General features: G+C 45.6%; 20 non-coding genes across 20 annotated transcripts; all 20 read right to left on the reverse strand.

Annotated features, from left to right (window-relative positions):
- Nucleotides 1-382: 382 nt before the first annotated feature.
- On the reverse strand, nucleotides 383-523 carry LOC137564652 (U4 spliceosomal RNA). The gene has a single exon (XR_011030740.1). It is a non-coding gene; the product is annotated as a U4 spliceosomal RNA (small nuclear RNA).
- Nucleotides 524-1,527: 1,004 nt separating this feature from the next.
- On the reverse strand, nucleotides 1,528-1,600 carry TRNAK-UUU (transfer RNA lysine (anticodon UUU)). Its single transcript has one exon. It is a non-coding gene; the product is annotated as a tRNA-Lys (tRNA).
- A 304-nt stretch (nucleotides 1,601-1,904) lies between these two features.
- Nucleotides 1,905-1,977, reverse strand: TRNAK-UUU (transfer RNA lysine (anticodon UUU)). The gene has a single exon. It is a non-coding gene; the product is annotated as a tRNA-Lys (tRNA).
- A 672-nt stretch (nucleotides 1,978-2,649) lies between these two features.
- Nucleotides 2,650-2,790, reverse strand: LOC137564823 (U4 spliceosomal RNA). Its single transcript, XR_011030893.1, has one exon. It is a non-coding gene; the product is annotated as a U4 spliceosomal RNA (small nuclear RNA).
- Nucleotides 2,791-3,792: 1,002 nt separating this feature from the next.
- TRNAK-UUU (transfer RNA lysine (anticodon UUU)) lies at nucleotides 3,793-3,865 on the reverse strand. Its single transcript has one exon. It is a non-coding gene; the product is annotated as a tRNA-Lys (tRNA).
- A 303-nt stretch (nucleotides 3,866-4,168) lies between these two features.
- TRNAK-UUU (transfer RNA lysine (anticodon UUU)) lies at nucleotides 4,169-4,241 on the reverse strand. The gene has a single exon. It is a non-coding gene; the product is annotated as a tRNA-Lys (tRNA).
- A 672-nt stretch (nucleotides 4,242-4,913) lies between these two features.
- Nucleotides 4,914-5,054, reverse strand: LOC137564824 (U4 spliceosomal RNA). Its single transcript, XR_011030894.1, has one exon. It is a non-coding gene; the product is annotated as a U4 spliceosomal RNA (small nuclear RNA).
- A 1,002-nt stretch (nucleotides 5,055-6,056) lies between these two features.
- TRNAK-UUU (transfer RNA lysine (anticodon UUU)) lies at nucleotides 6,057-6,129 on the reverse strand. The gene has a single exon. It is a non-coding gene; the product is annotated as a tRNA-Lys (tRNA).
- Nucleotides 6,130-6,432: 303 nt separating this feature from the next.
- On the reverse strand, nucleotides 6,433-6,505 carry TRNAK-UUU (transfer RNA lysine (anticodon UUU)). The gene has a single exon. It is a non-coding gene; the product is annotated as a tRNA-Lys (tRNA).
- A 672-nt stretch (nucleotides 6,506-7,177) lies between these two features.
- LOC137564805 (U4 spliceosomal RNA) lies at nucleotides 7,178-7,318 on the reverse strand. The gene has a single exon (XR_011030876.1). It is a non-coding gene; the product is annotated as a U4 spliceosomal RNA (small nuclear RNA).
- Nucleotides 7,319-8,321: 1,003 nt separating this feature from the next.
- Nucleotides 8,322-8,394, reverse strand: TRNAK-UUU (transfer RNA lysine (anticodon UUU)). Its single transcript has one exon. It is a non-coding gene; the product is annotated as a tRNA-Lys (tRNA).
- A 303-nt stretch (nucleotides 8,395-8,697) lies between these two features.
- TRNAK-UUU (transfer RNA lysine (anticodon UUU)) lies at nucleotides 8,698-8,770 on the reverse strand. The gene has a single exon. It is a non-coding gene; the product is annotated as a tRNA-Lys (tRNA).
- A 672-nt stretch (nucleotides 8,771-9,442) lies between these two features.
- LOC137564809 (U4 spliceosomal RNA) lies at nucleotides 9,443-9,583 on the reverse strand. The gene has a single exon (XR_011030880.1). It is a non-coding gene; the product is annotated as a U4 spliceosomal RNA (small nuclear RNA).
- A 1,002-nt stretch (nucleotides 9,584-10,585) lies between these two features.
- TRNAK-UUU (transfer RNA lysine (anticodon UUU)) lies at nucleotides 10,586-10,658 on the reverse strand. Its single transcript has one exon. It is a non-coding gene; the product is annotated as a tRNA-Lys (tRNA).
- Nucleotides 10,659-10,961: 303 nt separating this feature from the next.
- Nucleotides 10,962-11,034, reverse strand: TRNAK-UUU (transfer RNA lysine (anticodon UUU)). Its single transcript has one exon. It is a non-coding gene; the product is annotated as a tRNA-Lys (tRNA).
- A 672-nt stretch (nucleotides 11,035-11,706) lies between these two features.
- LOC137564806 (U4 spliceosomal RNA) lies at nucleotides 11,707-11,847 on the reverse strand. The gene has a single exon (XR_011030877.1). It is a non-coding gene; the product is annotated as a U4 spliceosomal RNA (small nuclear RNA).
- Nucleotides 11,848-12,850: 1,003 nt separating this feature from the next.
- On the reverse strand, nucleotides 12,851-12,923 carry TRNAK-UUU (transfer RNA lysine (anticodon UUU)). The gene has a single exon. It is a non-coding gene; the product is annotated as a tRNA-Lys (tRNA).
- Nucleotides 12,924-13,226: 303 nt separating this feature from the next.
- On the reverse strand, nucleotides 13,227-13,299 carry TRNAK-UUU (transfer RNA lysine (anticodon UUU)). The gene has a single exon. It is a non-coding gene; the product is annotated as a tRNA-Lys (tRNA).
- Nucleotides 13,300-14,706: 1,407 nt separating this feature from the next.
- TRNAK-UUU (transfer RNA lysine (anticodon UUU)) lies at nucleotides 14,707-14,779 on the reverse strand. The gene has a single exon. It is a non-coding gene; the product is annotated as a tRNA-Lys (tRNA).
- A 303-nt stretch (nucleotides 14,780-15,082) lies between these two features.
- Nucleotides 15,083-15,155, reverse strand: TRNAK-UUU (transfer RNA lysine (anticodon UUU)). Its single transcript has one exon. It is a non-coding gene; the product is annotated as a tRNA-Lys (tRNA).
- Nucleotides 15,156-16,935: the final 1,780 nt, after the last annotated feature.

Here is a 16,935-nt window from a genome sequence, read left to right on the forward strand (position 1 = left end):
AGAGGCCACAGGATCGTATCTAGCGCAAATAAATGGAGCTTGTGACCTCCAAATTTTTCAGGCCAGACCTCTGAGAAACAACACTGTTCTCTCTCTTAGGAATGTGGCATTAGAAAAGTAGCAACCTGCAGATGAAAAGTGGACTTTTGTCATTTTAGTCATCCTGCTGGTGTTTATAAATTTGCCAGAGAGTAAGACACTGGACCTCACCCTCATGAAAGAACGCTGACAAGTGAGCATTTTGTGGCCAAGACTGATTTGGAGATAAGAGGTGCTACGAAATGTTGTTATTGTGCCAGCCACGGTACTACCACACGAGCACTGCTCAGTCATCATGCACCTTGAAGATAATCCTTTCTCTGTTGGTAAACACCTTAGTCAGTCTCCGAAGAGACTGTCAAAAATTGCCGATGCTGACTATATTTCAAGTCATCATGGCGGGGTATTGGGAAAAGTTTTCAATTAGCAATAATCACGCCTCGGTTGAACCTCATTGGCTATGATACTGCCACTGCGCAAAGTTAGCCAAGCTAATTCCAGCAAATATCCCCTCTTTCTTGGATAAAGGAATCACCTTAAGGAGAGACAAACGCAGTTTACAGTGTTCCGCTGAGGGTCATGGGATGCCATATGCTAATTAGACAGCCACTAAACAAGCATTGTTAATAAGCGGCTAAAGAGTCTTAGCATTTGAAAAGGCGGCAAAGAGGGCAAAACAAAGCCTGCCAGGGATGCCAGCATAGTGTTTTGTGGAGCAGGCTGCCAAGTGGGCCTGTCCCGCACTTGTAAAATACATGAAAAATACAATTTGAAAAATGGAGTAATGAGTCTACGTCACTGCCATGTGTGCTGATAATTGGGCCTGTGATTATTGTGCCTGGAAGTACTGGTAAGCTGCGCTGGCTAGAGGTGCTTGGGAGTTGGCCAAAGTCTTGGTGGTTGCAAGTTACTGGAGGAGAGAGATGGTACGTGAGCTGTTAATTTTCTGATGCTCATGGTAAGCATGAAGCTCCTTCCATTGCTGCTTTGAGGGTAGATGTGCAGGCTGGAGAAGGGATCCGGCGAATTACTCTAATGCTGGGAATACACGACGACATTTTTCAGTCGATTACTATCCGATCTTATTTCCGATCGACTTTCCGATTCTTATCTTTTCTTATCAATTTCCATTCATTTCTATGAGAAATGGATGAGAAAAAGGATCGATAATAAGATCGGACATGTTGGAAATTATCTATGGAACCATCTATCTGCTGAAAAAACTTATGGTGTATTCCCAGCATAATGTTGACGGTTTGATGCCTCTTTTATGCATGGAATAATCCATGTTTAATATCACAGCAGAAAAAGTTGAAGAGAAATAGATTCAAGACGCAGGGAGGCTGTGAGAGTTCGGGGGATGCACAGAAAGCGGCTGATGTTTCGGTTATGGCTTACTGCAAGCAAAGCACGCAAGAGGCAGCAGTTGCAGAGGGAACTCAGGTAGCGGAAGTGATGGCCAATGAGCATGGGGTAAAGGTAAGGCATCGCCTGAACAGGGACTTGAACCCTGGACCCTCAGATTAAAAGTCTGATGCTCTACCGACTGAGCTATCCAGGCCCTGGAAGGGAGAGCTCCACCAGCAGCTCAAAAGTCAGTTATTCCAAGCAGGATGGACGGAAGGTCTAGTACATGCCCTGAGCTGGCTATAGCCTGCGACCTCTACATTTTCTAGGTCAGATCTCTGAAAGAATAAAACTGTACTTGATTTGGAAGGTGGCATTAGAAAGGTAGCCACCAATCAGCGAAGGCATGGAAAGCGGCCGACATCGGTGTTTTGGCCTGGTGCAAGCGGAGCACGCAAGAGGCTGCAGTTGAGGAAGATAGGGAGAGGACACGAAGCATAACAAAAGGCAGAGAGCATCGCCTGAACAGGGACTTGAACCCTGGACCCTCAGATTAAAAGTCTGATGCTCTACCGACTGAGCTATCCAGGCTCTGAAAAGGTGCGATCACCAGCAGCTCAAAGTTTAGCTACAGTATTTCCAGGCTGGGCGCAAGTTAAGGTCTAGTGCAAGTCATGAGCAGTCTATAGCACCTAGATAGCCGGGAAACAGCAGAATGCGCTGTTGTTTCCTTCAACCATCAGGTTCTTCACCTTGGCTGATTGTTGACACTTTTAAAACAATGGTACACCAGCCAGAAGAAGCTATAGGCCGGCGAAACCTAAATGTCAGCGGTGCTCTGTTTCTGAGCACCCCAACAACGCTTGCAGAAAGAGCTAGCGAGAGGCCACGGGATCGTATCTAGCGCAAATAAATGGAGCTTGTGACCTCCAAATTTTTCAGGCCAGACCTCTGAGAAACAACACTGTTCTCTCTCTTAGGAATGTGGCATTAGAAAAGTAGCAACCTGCAGATGAAAAGTGGACTTTTGTCATTTTAGTCATCCTGCTGGTGTTTATAAATTTGCCAGAGAGTAAGACACTGGACCTCACCCTCATGAAAGAACGCTGACAAGTGAGCATTTTGTGGCCAAGACTGATTTGGAGATAAGAAGTGCTAAGAAATGTTGTTATTGTGCCAGCCACGGTACTACCACACGAGAACTGCTCAGTCATCATGCACCTTGAAGATAATCCTTTCTCTGTTGGTAAACACCTTAATCAGTCTCCGAAGAGACTGTCAAAACTTGCCGATGCTGACTATATTTCAAGTCATCATGGCGGGGTATTGGGAAAAGTTTTCAATTAGCAATAATCACGGCTCGGTTGAACCTCATTGGCTATGATACTGCCACTGCGCAAAGTTAGCCAAGCTAATGCCAGCAAATATCCCCTCTTTCTTGGATAAAGGAATCACCTTAAGGAGAGGCAAACGCAGTTTACAGTGTTCCGCTGAGGATCATGGGATGCCATATGCTAATTAGACAGCCACTAAACAAGCATTGTTAATAAGCGGCTAAAGAGTCTTAGCATTTGAAAAGGCGGCAAAGAGGGCAAAACAAAGCCTGCCAGGGATGCCAGCATAGTGTTTTGTGGAGCAGGCTGCCAAGTGGGCCAGTCCCGCACTTGTAAAATACATGAAAAATACAATTTGAAAAATGGAGTAATGAGTCTACGTCACTGCCATGTGTGCTGATAATTGGGCCTGTGATTATTGTGCCTGGAAGTACTGGTAAGCTGCGCTGGCTAGAGGTGCTTGGGAGTTGGCCAAAGTCTTGGTGGTTGCAGGTTACTGGAGGAGAGAGATGGTACGTGAGCTGTTAATTTTCTGATGCTCATGGTAAGCATGAAGCTCCTTCCATTGCTGCTTTGAGGGTAGATGTGCAGGCTGGAGAAGGGATCCGGCGAATTACTCTAATGCTGGGAATACACGACGACATTTTTCAGTCGATTACTATCCGATCTTATTTCCGATCGACTTTCCGATTCTTATCTTTTCTGATCAATTTCCATTTATTTCTATGAGAAATCGATGAGAAAAAGGATCGATAATAAGATCGGACATGTTGGAAATTATCTATGGAACCATCTATCTGCTGAAAAAACATGGTGTATTCCCAGCATAATGTTGACGGTTTGATGCCTCTTTTATGCATGGAATAATCCATGTTTAATATCACAGCAGAAAAAGTTGAAGAGAAATACATTCAAGACGCAGGGAGGCTGTGAGAGTTCGGGGGATGCACAGAAAGCGGCTAATGTTTCGGTCATGGCTTACTGCAAGCAAAGCACGCAAGAGGCAGCAGTTGCAGAGGGAACTCAGGTAGCGGAAGTGATGGCCAATGAGCATGGGGTAAAGAAAATGCATCGCCTGAACAGGGATTTGAACCCTGGACCCTCAGATTAAAAGTCTGATGCTCTACCAACGGAGCTATCCAGGCCCTGGAAGGTGAGCTTCACCAGCAGCTCAAAAGTCAGTTATTCCAAGCAGGATGGACGGAAGGTCTAGTACATGCCCTGAGCTGGCTATAGCCTGCGACCTCTACATTTTCTAGGTCAGATCTCTGAAAGAATAAAACTGTACTTGATTTGGAAGGTGGCATTAGAAAGGTAGCCACCAATCAGCGAAGGCATGGAAAGCGGCCGACATCGGTGTTTTGGCCTGGTGCAAGCGGAGCACGCAATAGGCTGCAGTTGAGGAAGATAGGGAGAGGACACGAAGCATAACGAAAGGCAGAGAGCATCGCCTGAACAGGGACTTGAACCCTGGACCCTCAGATTAAAAGTCTGATGCTCTACCGACTGAGCTATCCAGGCTCTGAAAAGGAGTGATCACCAGCAGCTCAAAGTTTAGCTACAGTATTTCCAGGCTGAGCGCAAGTTAAGGTCTAGTGCAAGTCATGAGCAGTCTATAGCACCTAGATAGCCGGGAAACAGCAGAATGCGCTGTTGTTTCCTTCAACCATCAGGTTCTTCACCTTGGCTGATTGTTGACACTTTTAAAACAATGGTACACCAGCCAGAAGAAGCTATAGGCCGGCGAAACCTAAATGTCAGCGGTGCTCTGTTTCTGAGCACCCCAACAACGCTTGCAGAAAGAGCTAGCGAGAGGCCACGGGATCGTATCTAGCGCAAATAAATGGAGCTTGTGACCTCCAAATTTTTCAGGCCAGACCTCTGAGAAACAACACTGTTCTCTCTCTTAGGAATGTGGCATTAGAAAAGTAGCAACCTGCAGATGAAAAGTGGACTTTTGTCATTTTAGTCATCCTGCTGGTGTTTATAAATTTGCCAGAGAGTAAGACACTGGACCTCACCCTCATGAAAGAACGCTGACAAGTGAGCATTTTGTGGCCAAGACTGATTTGGAGATAAGAAGTGCTAAGAAATGTTGTTATTGTGCCAGCCACGGTACTACCACACGAGAACTGCTCAGTCATCATGCACCTTGAAGATAATCCTTTCTCTGTTGGTAAACACCTTAATCAGTCTCCGAAGAGACTGTCAAAACTTGCCGATGCTGACTATATTTCAAGTCATCATGGCGGGGTATTGGGAAAAGTTTTCAATTAGCAATAATCACGGCTCGGTTGAACCTCATTGGCTATGATACTGCCACTGCGCAAAGTTAGCCAAGCTAATGCCAGCAAATATCCCCTCTTTCTTGGATAAAGGAATCACCTTAAGGAGAGGCAAACGCAGTTTACAGTGTTCCGCTGAGGATCATGGGATGCCATATGCTAATTAGACAGCCACTAAACAAGCATTGTTAATAAGCGGCTAAAGAGTCTTAGCATTTGAAAAGGCGGCAAAGAGGGCAAAACAAAGCCTGCCAGGGATGCCAGCATAGTGTTTTGTGGAGCAGGCTGCCAAGTGGGCCAGTCCCGCACTTGTAAAATACATGAAAAATACAATTTGAAAAATGGAGTAATGAGTCTACGTCACTGCCATGTGTGCTGATAATTGGGCCTGTGATTATTGTGCCTGGAAGTACTGGTAAGCTGCGCTGGCTAGAGGTGCTTGGGAGTTGGCCAAAGTCTTGGTGGTTGCAGGTTACTGGAGGAGAGAGATGGTACGTGAGCTGTTAATTTTCTGATGCTCATGGTAAGCATGAAGCTCCTTCCATTGCTGCTTTGAGGGTAGATGTGCAGGCTGGAGAAGGGATCCGGCGAATTACTCTAATGCTGGGAATACACGACGACATTTTTCAGTCGATTACTATCCGATCTTATTTCCGATCGACTTTCCGATTCTTATCTTTTCTGATCAATTTCCATTTATTTCTATGAGAAATCGATGAGAAAAAGGATCGATAATAAGATCGGACATGTTGGAAATTATCTATGGAACCATCTATCTGCTGAAAAAACATGGTGTATTCCCAGCATAATGTTGACGGTTTGATGCCTCTTTTATGCATGGAATAATCCATGTTTAATATCACAGCAGAAAAAGTTGAAGAGAAATACATTCAAGACGCAGGGAGGCTGTGAGAGTTCGGGGGATGCACAGAAAGCGGCTAATGTTTCGGTCATGGCTTACTGCAAGCAAAGCACGCAAGAGGCAGCAGTTGCAGAGGGAACTCAGGTAGCGGAAGTGATGGCCAATGAGCATGGGGTAAAGAAAATGCATCGCCTGAACAGGGATTTGAACCCTGGACCCTCAGATTAAAAGTCTGATGCTCTACCAACGGAGCTATCCAGGCCCTGGAAGGTGAGCTTCACCAGCAGCTCAAAAGTCAGTTATTCCAAGCAGGATGGACGGAAGGTCTAGTACATGCCCTGAGCTGGCTATAGCCTGCGACCTCTACATTTTCTAGGTCAGATCTCTGAAAGAATAAAACTGTACTTGATTTGGAAGGTGGCATTAGAAAGGTAGCCACCAATCAGCGAAGGCATGGAAAGCGGCCGACATCGGTGTTTTGGCCTGGTGCAAGCGGAGCACGCAATAGGCTGCAGTTGAGGAAGATAGGGAGAGGACACGAAGCATAACGAAAGGCAGAGAGCATCGCCTGAACAGGGACTTGAACCCTGGACCCTCAGATTAAAAGTCTGATGCTCTACCGACTGAGCTATCCAGGCTCTGAAAAGGAGTGATCACCAGCAGCTCAAAGTTTAGCTACAGTATTTCCAGGCTGAGCGCAAGTTAAGGTCTAGTGCAAGTCATGAGCAGTCTATAGCACCTAGATAGCCGGGAAACAGCAGAATGCGCTGTTGTTTCCTTCAACCATCAGGTTCTTCACCTTGGCTGATTGTTGACACTTTTAAAACAATGGTACACCAGCCAGAAGAAGCTATAGGCCGGCGAAACCTAAATGTCAGCGGTGCTCTGTTTCTGAGCACCCCAACAACGCTTGCAGAAAGAGCTAGCGAGAGGCCACGGGATCGTATCTAGCGCAAATAAATGGAGCTTGTGACCTCCAAATTTTTCAGGTCAGACCTCTGAGAAACAACACTGTTCTCTCTCTTAGGAATGTGGCATTAGAAAAGTAGCAACCTGCAGATGAAAAGTGGACTTTTGTCATTTTAGTCATCCTGCTGGTGTTTATAAATTTGCCAGAGAGTAAGACACTGGACCTCACCCTCATGAAAGAACGCTGACAAGTGAGCATTTTGTGGTCAAGGCTGATTTGGAGATAAGAGGTGCTACGAAATGTTGTTATTGTGCCAGCCACGGTACTACCACACGAGCACTGCTCAGTCATCATGCACCTTGAAGATAATCCTTTCTCTGTTGGTAAACACCTTAGTCAGTCTCCAAAGAGACTGTCAAAAATTGCCGATGCTGACTATATTTCAAGTCATCATGATGGGGTATTGGGAAAAGTTTTCAATTAGCAATAATCACGCCTCGGTTGAACCTCATTGGCTATAATACTGCCACTGCGCAAAGTTAGCCAAGCTAATGCCAGCAAATATCCCCTCTTTCTTGGATAAAGGAATCACCTTAAGGAGAGACAAACGCAGTTTACAGTGTTCCGCTGAGGATCATGGGATGCCATATGCTAATTAGACAGCCACTAAACAAGCATTGTTAATAAGCGGCTAAAGAGTCTTAGCATTTGAAAAGGCGGCAAAGAGGGCAAAACAAAGCCTGCCAGGGATGCCAGCATAGTGTTTTGTGGAGCAGGCTGCCAAGTGGGCCAGTCCCGCACTTGTAAAATACATGAAAAATACAATTTGAAAAATGGAGTAATGAGTCTACGTCACTGCCATGTGTGCTGATAATTGGGCCTGTGATTATTGTGCCTGGAAGTACTGGTAAGCTGCGCTGGCTAGAGGTGCTTGGGAGTTGGCCAAAGTCTTGGTGGTTGCAGGTTACTGGAGGAGAGAGATGGTACGTGAGCTGTTAATTTTCTGATGCTCATGGTAAGCATGAAGCTCCTTCCATTGCTGCTTTGAGGGTAGATGTGCAGGCTGGAGAAGGGATCCGGCGAATTACTCTAATGCTGGGAATACACGACGACATTTTCAGTCGATTACTATCCGTTCCTATTTCCGATCGACTTTCCGATTCTTATCTTTTCTGATCAATTTCCATTCATTTCTATGAGAAATCGATGAGAAAAAGGATCGATAATAAGATCGGACATATTGGAAATTATCTATGGAACCATCTATCTGCTGAAAAAACTTATGGTGTATTCCCAGCATAATGTTGACGGTTTGATGCCTCTTTTATGCATGGAATAATCCATGTTTAATATCACAGCAGAAAAAGTTGAAGAGAAATAGATTCAAGACGCAGGGAGGCTGTGAGAGTTCGGGGGATGCACAGAAAGCGGCTGATGTTTTGGTTATGGCTTACTGCAAGCAAAGCACGCAAGAGGCAGCAGTTGCAGAGGGAACTCAGGTAGCGGAAGTGATGGCCAATGAGCATGGGGTAAAGGAAATGCATCGCCTGAACAGGGATTTGAACCCTGGACCCTCAGATTAAAAGTCTGATGCTCTACCGACTGAGCTATCCAGGCCCTGGAAAGTGAGCTTCACCAGCAGCTCAAAAGTCAGTTATTCCAAGCAGGATGGACGGAAGGTCTAGTACATGCCCTGAGCTGGCTATAGCCTGCGACCTCTACATTTTCTAGGTCAGATCTCTGAAAGAATAAAACTGTACTTGATTTGGAAGGTGGCATTAGAAAGGTAGCCACCAATCAGCGAAGGCATGGAAAGCGGCCAACATCGGTGTTTTGGCCTGGTGCAAGCGGAGCACGCAAGAGGCTGCAGTTGAGGAAGATAGGGAGAGGACACGAAGCATAACAAAAGGCAGAGAGCATCGCCTGAACAGGGACTTGAACCCTGGACCCTCAGATTAAAAGTCTGATGCTCTACCGACTGAGCTATCCAGGCTCGGAAAAGGTGCGATCACCAGCAGCTCAAAGTTTAGCTACAGTATTTCCAGGCTGGGCGCAAGTTAAGGTCTAGTGCAAGTCATGAGCAGTCTATAGCACCTAGATAGCCGGGAAACAGCAGAATGCGCTGTTGTTTCCTTCAACCATCAGGTTCTTCACCTTGGCTGATTGTTGACACTTTTAAAACAATGGTACACCAGCCAGAAGAAGCTATAGGCCGGCGAAACCTAAATGTCAGCGGTGCTCTGTTTCTGAGCACCCCAACAACGCTTGCAGAAAGAGCTAGCGAGAGGCCACGGGATCGTATCTAGCGCAAATAAATGGAGCTTGTGACCTCCAAATTTTTCAGGCCAGACCTCTGAGAAACAACACTGTTCTCTCTCTTAGGAATGTGGCATTAGAAAAGTAGCAACCTGCAGATGAAAAGTGGACTTTTGTCATTTTAGTCATCCTGCTGGTGTTTATAAATTTGCCAGAGAGTAAGACACTGGACCTCACCCTCATGAAAGAACGCTGACAAGTGAGCATTTTGTGGCCAAGACTGATTTGGAGATAAGAAGTGCTACGAAATGTTGTTATTGTGCCAGCCACGGTACTACCACACGAGCACTGCTCAGTCATCATGCACCTTGAAGATAATCCTTTCTCTGTTGGTAAACACCTTAGTCAGTCTCCGAAGAGACTGTCAAAAATTGCCGATGCTGACTATATTTCAAGTCATCATGGCAGGGTATTGGGAAAAGTTTTCAATTAGCAATAATCACGGCTCGGTTGAACCTCATTGACTATGATACTGCCACTGCGCAAAGTTAGCCAAGCTAATGCCAGCAAATATCCCCTCTTTCTTGGATAAAGGAATCACCTTAAGGAGAGACAAACGCAGTTTACAGTGTTCCGCTGAGGATCATGGGATGCCATATGCTAATTAGACAGCCACTAAACAAGCATTGTTAATAAGCGGCTAAAGAGTCTTAGCTTTTGAAAAGGCGGCAAAGAGGGCAAAACAAAGCCTGCCAGGGATGCCAGCATAGTGTTTTGTGGAGCAGGCTGCCAAGTGGGCCAGTCCCGCACTTGTAAAATACATGAAAAATACAATTTGAAAAATGGAGTAATGAGTCTACGTCACTGCCATGTGTGCTGATAATTGGGCCTGTGATTATTGTGCCTGGAAGTACTGGTAAGCTGCGCTGGCTAGAGGTGCTTGGGAGTTGGCCAAAGTCTTGGTGGTTGCAGGTTACTGGAGGAGAGAGATGGTACGTGAGCTGTTAATTTTCTGATGCTCATGGTAAGCATGAAGCTCCTTCCATTGCTGCTTTGAGGGTAGATGTGCAGGCTGGAGAAGGGATCCGGCGAATTACTCTAATGCTGGGAATACACGACGACATTTTTCAGTCGATTACTATCCGATCTTATTTCCGATCGACTTTCCGATTCTTATCTTTTCTGATCAATTTCCATTTATTTCTATGAGAAATCGATGAGAAAAAGGATCGATAATAAGATCGGACATGTTGGAAATTATCTATGGAACCATCTATCTGCTGAAAAAACATGGTGTATTCCCAGCATAATGTTGACGGTTTGATGCCTCTTTTATGCATGGAATAATCCATGTTTAATATCACAGCAGAAAAAGTTGAAGAGAAATACATTCAAGACGCAGGGAGGCTGTGAGAGTTCGGGGGATGCACAGAAAGCGGCTAATGTTTCGGTCATGGCTTACTGCAAGCAAAGCACGCAAGAGGCAGCAGTTGCAGAGGGAACTCAGGTAGCGGAAGTGATGGCCAATGAGCATGGGGTAAAGGAAATGCATCGCCTGAACAGGGATTTGAACCCTGGACCCTCAGATTAAAAGTCTGATGCTCTACCGACTGAGCTATCCAGGCCCTGGAAGGTGAGCTTCACCAGCAGCTCAAAAGTCAGTTATTCCAAGCAGGATGGACGGAAGGTCTAGTACATGCCCTGAGCTGGCTATAGCCTGCGACCTCTACATTTTCTAGGTCAGATCTCTGAAAGAATAAAACTGTACTTGATTTGGAAGGTGGCATTAGAAAGGTAGCCACCAATCAGCGAAGGCATGGAAAGCGGCCGACATCGGTGTTTTGGCCTGGTGCAAGCGGAGCACGCAATAGGCTGCAGTTGAGGAAGATAGGTAGAGGACACGAAGCATAACGAAAGGCAGAGAGCATCGCCTGAACAGGGACTTGAACCCTGGACCCTCAGATTAAAAGTCTGATGCTCTACCGACTGAGCTATCCAGGCTCTGAAAAGGAGTGATCACCAGCAGCTCAAAGTTTAGCTACAGTATTTCCAGGCTGAGCGCAAGTTAAGGTCTAGTGCAAGTCATGAGCAGTCTATAGCACCTAGATAGCCGGGAAACAGCAGAATGCGCTGTTGTTTCCTTCAACCATCAGGTTCTTCACCTTGGCTGATTGTTGACACTTTTAAAACAATGGTACACCAGCCAGAAGAAGCTATAGGCCGGCGAAACCTAAATGTCAGCGGTGCTCTGTTTCTGAGCACCCCAACAACGCTTGCAGAAAGAGCTAGCGAGAGGCCACGGGATCGTATCTAGCGCAAATAAATGGAGCTTGTGACCTCCAAATTTTTCAGGCCAGACCTCTGAGAAACAACACTGTTCTCTCTCTTAGGAATGTGGCATTAGAAAAGTAGCAACCTGCAGATGAAAAGTGGACTTTTGTCATTTTAGTCATCCTGCTGGTGTTTATAAATTTGCCAGAGAGTAAGACACTGGACCTCACCCTCATGAAAGAACGCTGACAAGTGAGCATTTTGTGGTCAAGGCTGATTTGGAGATAAGAGGTGCTACGAAATGTTGTTATTGTGCCAGCCACGGTACTACCACACGAGCACTGCTCAGTCATCATGCACCTTGAAGATAATCCTTTCTCTGTTGGTAAACACCTTAGTCAGTCTCCAAAGAGACTGTCAAAAATTGCCGATGCTGACTATATTTCAAGTCATCATGATGGGGTATTGGGAAAAGTTTTCAATTAGCAATAATCACGCCTCGGTTGAACCTCATTGGCTATAATACTGCCACTGCGCAAAGTTAGCCAAGCTAATGCCAGCAAATATCCCCTCTTTCTTGGATAAAGGAAACACCTTAAGGAGAGACAAACGCAGCTTACAGTGTTCCGCTGAGGATCATGGGATGCCATATGCTAATTAGACAGCCACTAAACAAGCATTGTTAATAAGCAGCTAAAGAGTCTTAGCATTTGAAAAGGCGGCAAAGAGGGCAAAACAAAGCCTGCCAGGGATGCCAGCATAGTGTTTTGTGGAGCAGGCTGCCAAGTGGGCCAGTCCCGCACTTGTAAAATACATGAAAAATACAATTTGAAAAATGGAGTAATGAGTCTACGTCACTGCCATGTGTGCTGATAATTGGGCCTGTGATTATTGTGCCTGGAAGTACTGGTAAGCTGCGCTGGCTAGAGGTGCTTGGGAGTTGGCCAAAGTCTTGGTGGTTGCAGGTTACTGGAGGAGAGAGATGGTACGTGAGCTGTTAATTTTCTGATGCTCATGGTAAGCATGAAGCTCCTTCCATTGCTGCTTTGAGGGTAGATGTGCAGGCTGGAGAAGGGATCCGGCGAATTACTCTAATGCTGGGAATACACGACGACATTTTCAGTCGATTACTATCCGATCCTATTTCCGATCGACTTTCCGATTCTTATCTTTTCTGATCAATTTCCATTCATTTCTATGAGAAATCGATGAGAAAAAGGATCGATAATAAGATCGGACATATTGGAAATTATCTATGGAACCATCTATCTGCTGAAAAAACTTATGGTGTATTCCCAGCATAATGTTGACGGTTTGATGCCTCTTTTATGCATGGAATAATCCATGTTTAATATCACAGCAGAAAAAGTTGAAGAGAAATAGATTCAAGACGCAGGGAGGCTGTGAGAGTTCGGGGGATGCACAGAAAGCGGCTGATGTTTTGGTTATGGCTTACTGCAAGCAAAGCACGCAAGAGGCAGCAGTTGCAGAGGGAACTCAGGTAGCGGAAGTGATGGCCAATGAGCATGGGGTAAAGGAAATGCATCGCCTGAACAGGGATTTGAACCCTGGACCCTCAGATTAAAAGTCTGATGCTCTACCGACTGAGCTATCCAGGCCCTGGAAAGTGAGCTTCACCAGCAGCTCAAAAGTCAGTTATTCCAAGCAGGATGGACGGAAGGTCTAGTACATGCCCTGAGCTGGCTATAGCCTGCGACCTCTACATTTTCTAGGTCAGATCTCTGAAAGAATAAAACTGTACTTGATTTGGAAGGTGGCATTAGAAAGGTAGCCACCAATCAGCGAAGGCATGGAAAGCAGCCAACATCGGTGTTTTGGCCTGGTGCAAGCGGAGCACGCAAGAGGCTGCAGTTGAGGAAGATAGGGAGAGGACACGAAGCATAACGAAAGGCAGAGAGCATCGCCTGAACAGGGACTTGAACCCTGGACCCTCAGATTAAAAGTCTGATGCTCTACCGACTGAGCTATCCAGGCTCTGAAAAGCAGCGATCACCAGCAGCTCAAAGTTTAGCTACAGTATTTCCAGGCTGAGCGCAAGTTAAGGTCTAGTGCAAGTCATGAGCAGTCTATAGCACCTAGATAGCCGGGAAACAGCAGAATGCGCTGTTGTTTCCTTCAACCATCAGGTTCTTCACCTTGGCTGATTGTTGACACTTTTAAAACAATGGTACACCAGCCAGAAGAAGCTATAGGCCGGCGAAACCTAAATGTCAGCGGTGCTCTGTTTCTGAGCACCCCAACAACGCTTGCAGAAAGAGCTAGCGAGAGGCCACGGGATCGTATCTAGCGCAAATAAATGGAGCTTGTGACCTCCAAATTTTTCAGGCCAGACCTCTGAGAAACAACACTGTTCTCTCTCTTAGGAATGTGGCATTAGAAAAGTAGCAACCTGCAGATGAAAAGTGGACTTTTGTCATTTTAGTCATCCTGCTGGTGTTTATAAATTTGCCAGAGAGTAAGACACTGGACCTCACCCTCATGAAAGAACGCTGACAAGTGAGCATTTTGTGGTCAAGGCTGATTTGGAGATAAGAGGTGCTACGAAATGTTGTTATTGTGCCAGCCACGGTACTACCACACGAGCACTGCTCAGTCATCATGCACCTTGAAGATAATCCTTTCTCTGTTGGTAAACACCTTAGTCAGTCTCCGAAGAGACTGTCAAAAATTGCCGATGCTGACTATATTTCAAGTCATCATGATGGGGTATTGGGAAAAGTGATTATTGTGCCTGGAAGTACTGGTAAGCTGCGCTGGCTAGAGGTGCTTGGGAGTTGGCCAAAGTCTTGGTGGTTGCAGGTTACTGGAGGAGAGAGATGGTACGTGAGCTGTTAATTTTCTGATGCTCATGGTAAGCATGAAGCTCCTTCCATTGCTGCTTTGAGGGTAGATGTGCAGGCTGGAGAAGGGATCCGGCGAATTACTCTAATGCTGGGAATACACGACGACATTTTTCAGTCGATTACTATCCGATCTTATTTCCGATCGACTTTCCGATTCTTATCTTTTCTGATCAATTTCCATTCATTTCTATGAGAAATCGATGAGAAAAAGGATCGATAATAAGATCGGACATGTTGGAAATTATCTATGGAACCATCTATCTGCTGAAAAAACTTATGGTGTATTCCCAGCATAATGTTGACGGTTTGATGCCTCTTTTATGCATGGAATAATCCATGTTTAATATCACAGCAGAAAAAGTTGAAGAGAAATACATTCAAGACGCAGGGAGGCTGTGAGAGTTCGGGGGATGCACAGAAAGCGGCTGATGTTTCGGTTATGGCTTACTGCAAGCAAAGCACGCAAGAGGCAGCAGTTGCAGAGGGAACTCAGGTAGCGGAAGTGATGGCCAATGAGCATGGGGTAAAGGAAAGGCATCGCCTGAACAGGGACTTGAACCCTGGACCCTCAGATTAAAAGTCTGATGCTCTACCGACTGATCTATCCAGGCCCTGGAAGGTGAGCTTCACCCGCAGCTCAAAAGTCAGTTATTCCAAGCAGGATGGACGGAAGGTCTAGTACATGCCCTGAGCTGGCTATAGCCTGCGACCTCTACATTTTCTAGGTCAGATCTCTGAAAGAATAAAACTGTACTTGATTTGGAAGGTGGCATTAGAAAGGTAGCCACCAATCAGCGAAGGCATGGAAAGCGGCCGACATCGGTGTTTTGGCCTGGTGCAAGCGGAGCACGCAAGAGGCTGCAGTTGAGGAAGATAGGGAGAGGACACGAAGAATAACGAAAGGCAGAGAGCATCGCCTGAACAGGGACTTGAACCCTGGACCCTCAGATTAAAAGTCTGATGCTCTACCGACTGAGCTATCCAGGCTCTGAAAAGGTACGATCACCAGCAGCTCAAAGTTTAGCTACAGTATTTCCAGGCTGGGCGCAAGTTAAGGTCTTTTTTTTGAAAGAATATTTTTATTGAGTTTTAAGTGGCGACAGTGCCACTACTGCATAACAGATTCAACATTGTAACATTAACACAATACAGTCTGGAAAAAGAAGAAACATTGCTCGGCAGAGTGGGGTTCTGTAACCCCAAGAGAGGGGGGGGGGGGGTGTTCTGGTCCAGTCGCATGCCTCTCCAGAAAGCCATAATATCAGCAGTTAGGCTAGTAAGTTAAAGATTAATCAGTTAACTCTAAGTCATAATATGAAAGCCACTTATTCCATGTTTTGGCAAATTTCTTAGGACATTTCCTCTTAATATATATCCGTTTAATGTATATTAGGTCCTTATGGACATATGTTTTCCAGTGTTTCATACGTGGGGGGATTTCTTGGTTCCATTTTAACACTATCAACTTTCGTGCATGAGCTACCAGTGTCCTGAATGCTGTCAGCTTGTGAGCAGATAAAAGGCTATCCTCAATATTACCCAGCAGTAGGGCTTCAGGGGTAAATGGTATAAGAATACTGAATATTCTCTGAAGTTCTGCATGGATATATTTCCAATATGGTGTTATATGAGTGCATTGCCAGAAGACGTGGAAAGAATCTGCCTTGGCCTGTGCGCATCTGTTACATGCTCCCAGTGAATTTGGATAAATTTTAAGTAGTCTTGCTGGAGATAGGTAGCATCTGTGAATGAATTTGAGGGCAATTAGCCTGTCTCTGGATGCGACCGTAGTCGTGAAGAAATAATTAAGGATAGCCTCCCATCTCTCTATGGTGAGGTCCGGGATGTCAGATTGCCATTTTTTGAGGAGATCCTCAGCAATTCCTCTACCTCTTGGTGGAAATAATTTATAGAAGGTGGATACAGCATGTTCAAGGTGTTCCTTAATAATTTCTGCCTCAATAGGGTGTGATTGGATCAGCAGAGGGCCAGTTGTGGGGTGAAATTGTGCTTTGAATGCATGCCTTAGTTGAATGTATCGGAAGTACATAAAGGGGGGTAAATTAAACTCCTGTTTCAGTGTTGTAAATGATTTGAGGGAGCTATTGTCTGTAATGTCCGCTAGCTTGGTAATACCGTGGTCTGCCCAGATTCTGGGGTCTGGAACCGTTAAAAAGTGAGATAGGGTGTGATTAGCCCAGAGTGGGGTGAACGGAGAAATCTGCCCAGGGCGGGACATTAGACCATTTACTTTTTCCCACATCCGGACTGTGTTAAGCATATTTGTAGTTGCGCGTGGGATGTGTTTGCTGCCTCTGAATGGGAGGCTAGTAAGAGCGTTAAATGAGCCCATGATTTCAGCCTCCAGGACAGTGGCAGGGTTTAGTGGGGATTGGGCGAACCACCAACGTATGCTAACTAGGTTGGAGGCCCAATAATAGTACTCAAAGTCTGGGAGGCCAATGCCTCCCTGGGTTTGATTGAGCTGTAGAGCTGAGAGTGCAATACGGGGGTTTTTCGGGTACCACAGTAAGGCAGAGATATTTTTGTTTATTTCTGTGAAGAATTTTTTGGGGAGTAACACTGGACAGTTCCTAAAGTAATAAAGAAATTTTGGTAACATGTTCATTTTGATGGCGTTAGCCCGTCCTAACAGTGTCAAAGGTAAGGATTTCCAGGCTTGGCATTTCTGTTTGAGTTTGGCCAGAGCGGGGTGGAGATTTAAGCTAGTATAGTCCTGTGAGGTTCTCGTGATCCTGATCCCTAG

The sequence above is a fragment of the Hyperolius riggenbachi genome, chromosome 3 (assembly GCF_040937935.1).
Source record: "Hyperolius riggenbachi isolate aHypRig1 chromosome 3, aHypRig1.pri, whole genome shotgun sequence".
Lineage (NCBI taxonomy): Eukaryota > Metazoa > Chordata > Amphibia > Anura > Hyperoliidae > Hyperolius > Hyperolius riggenbachi.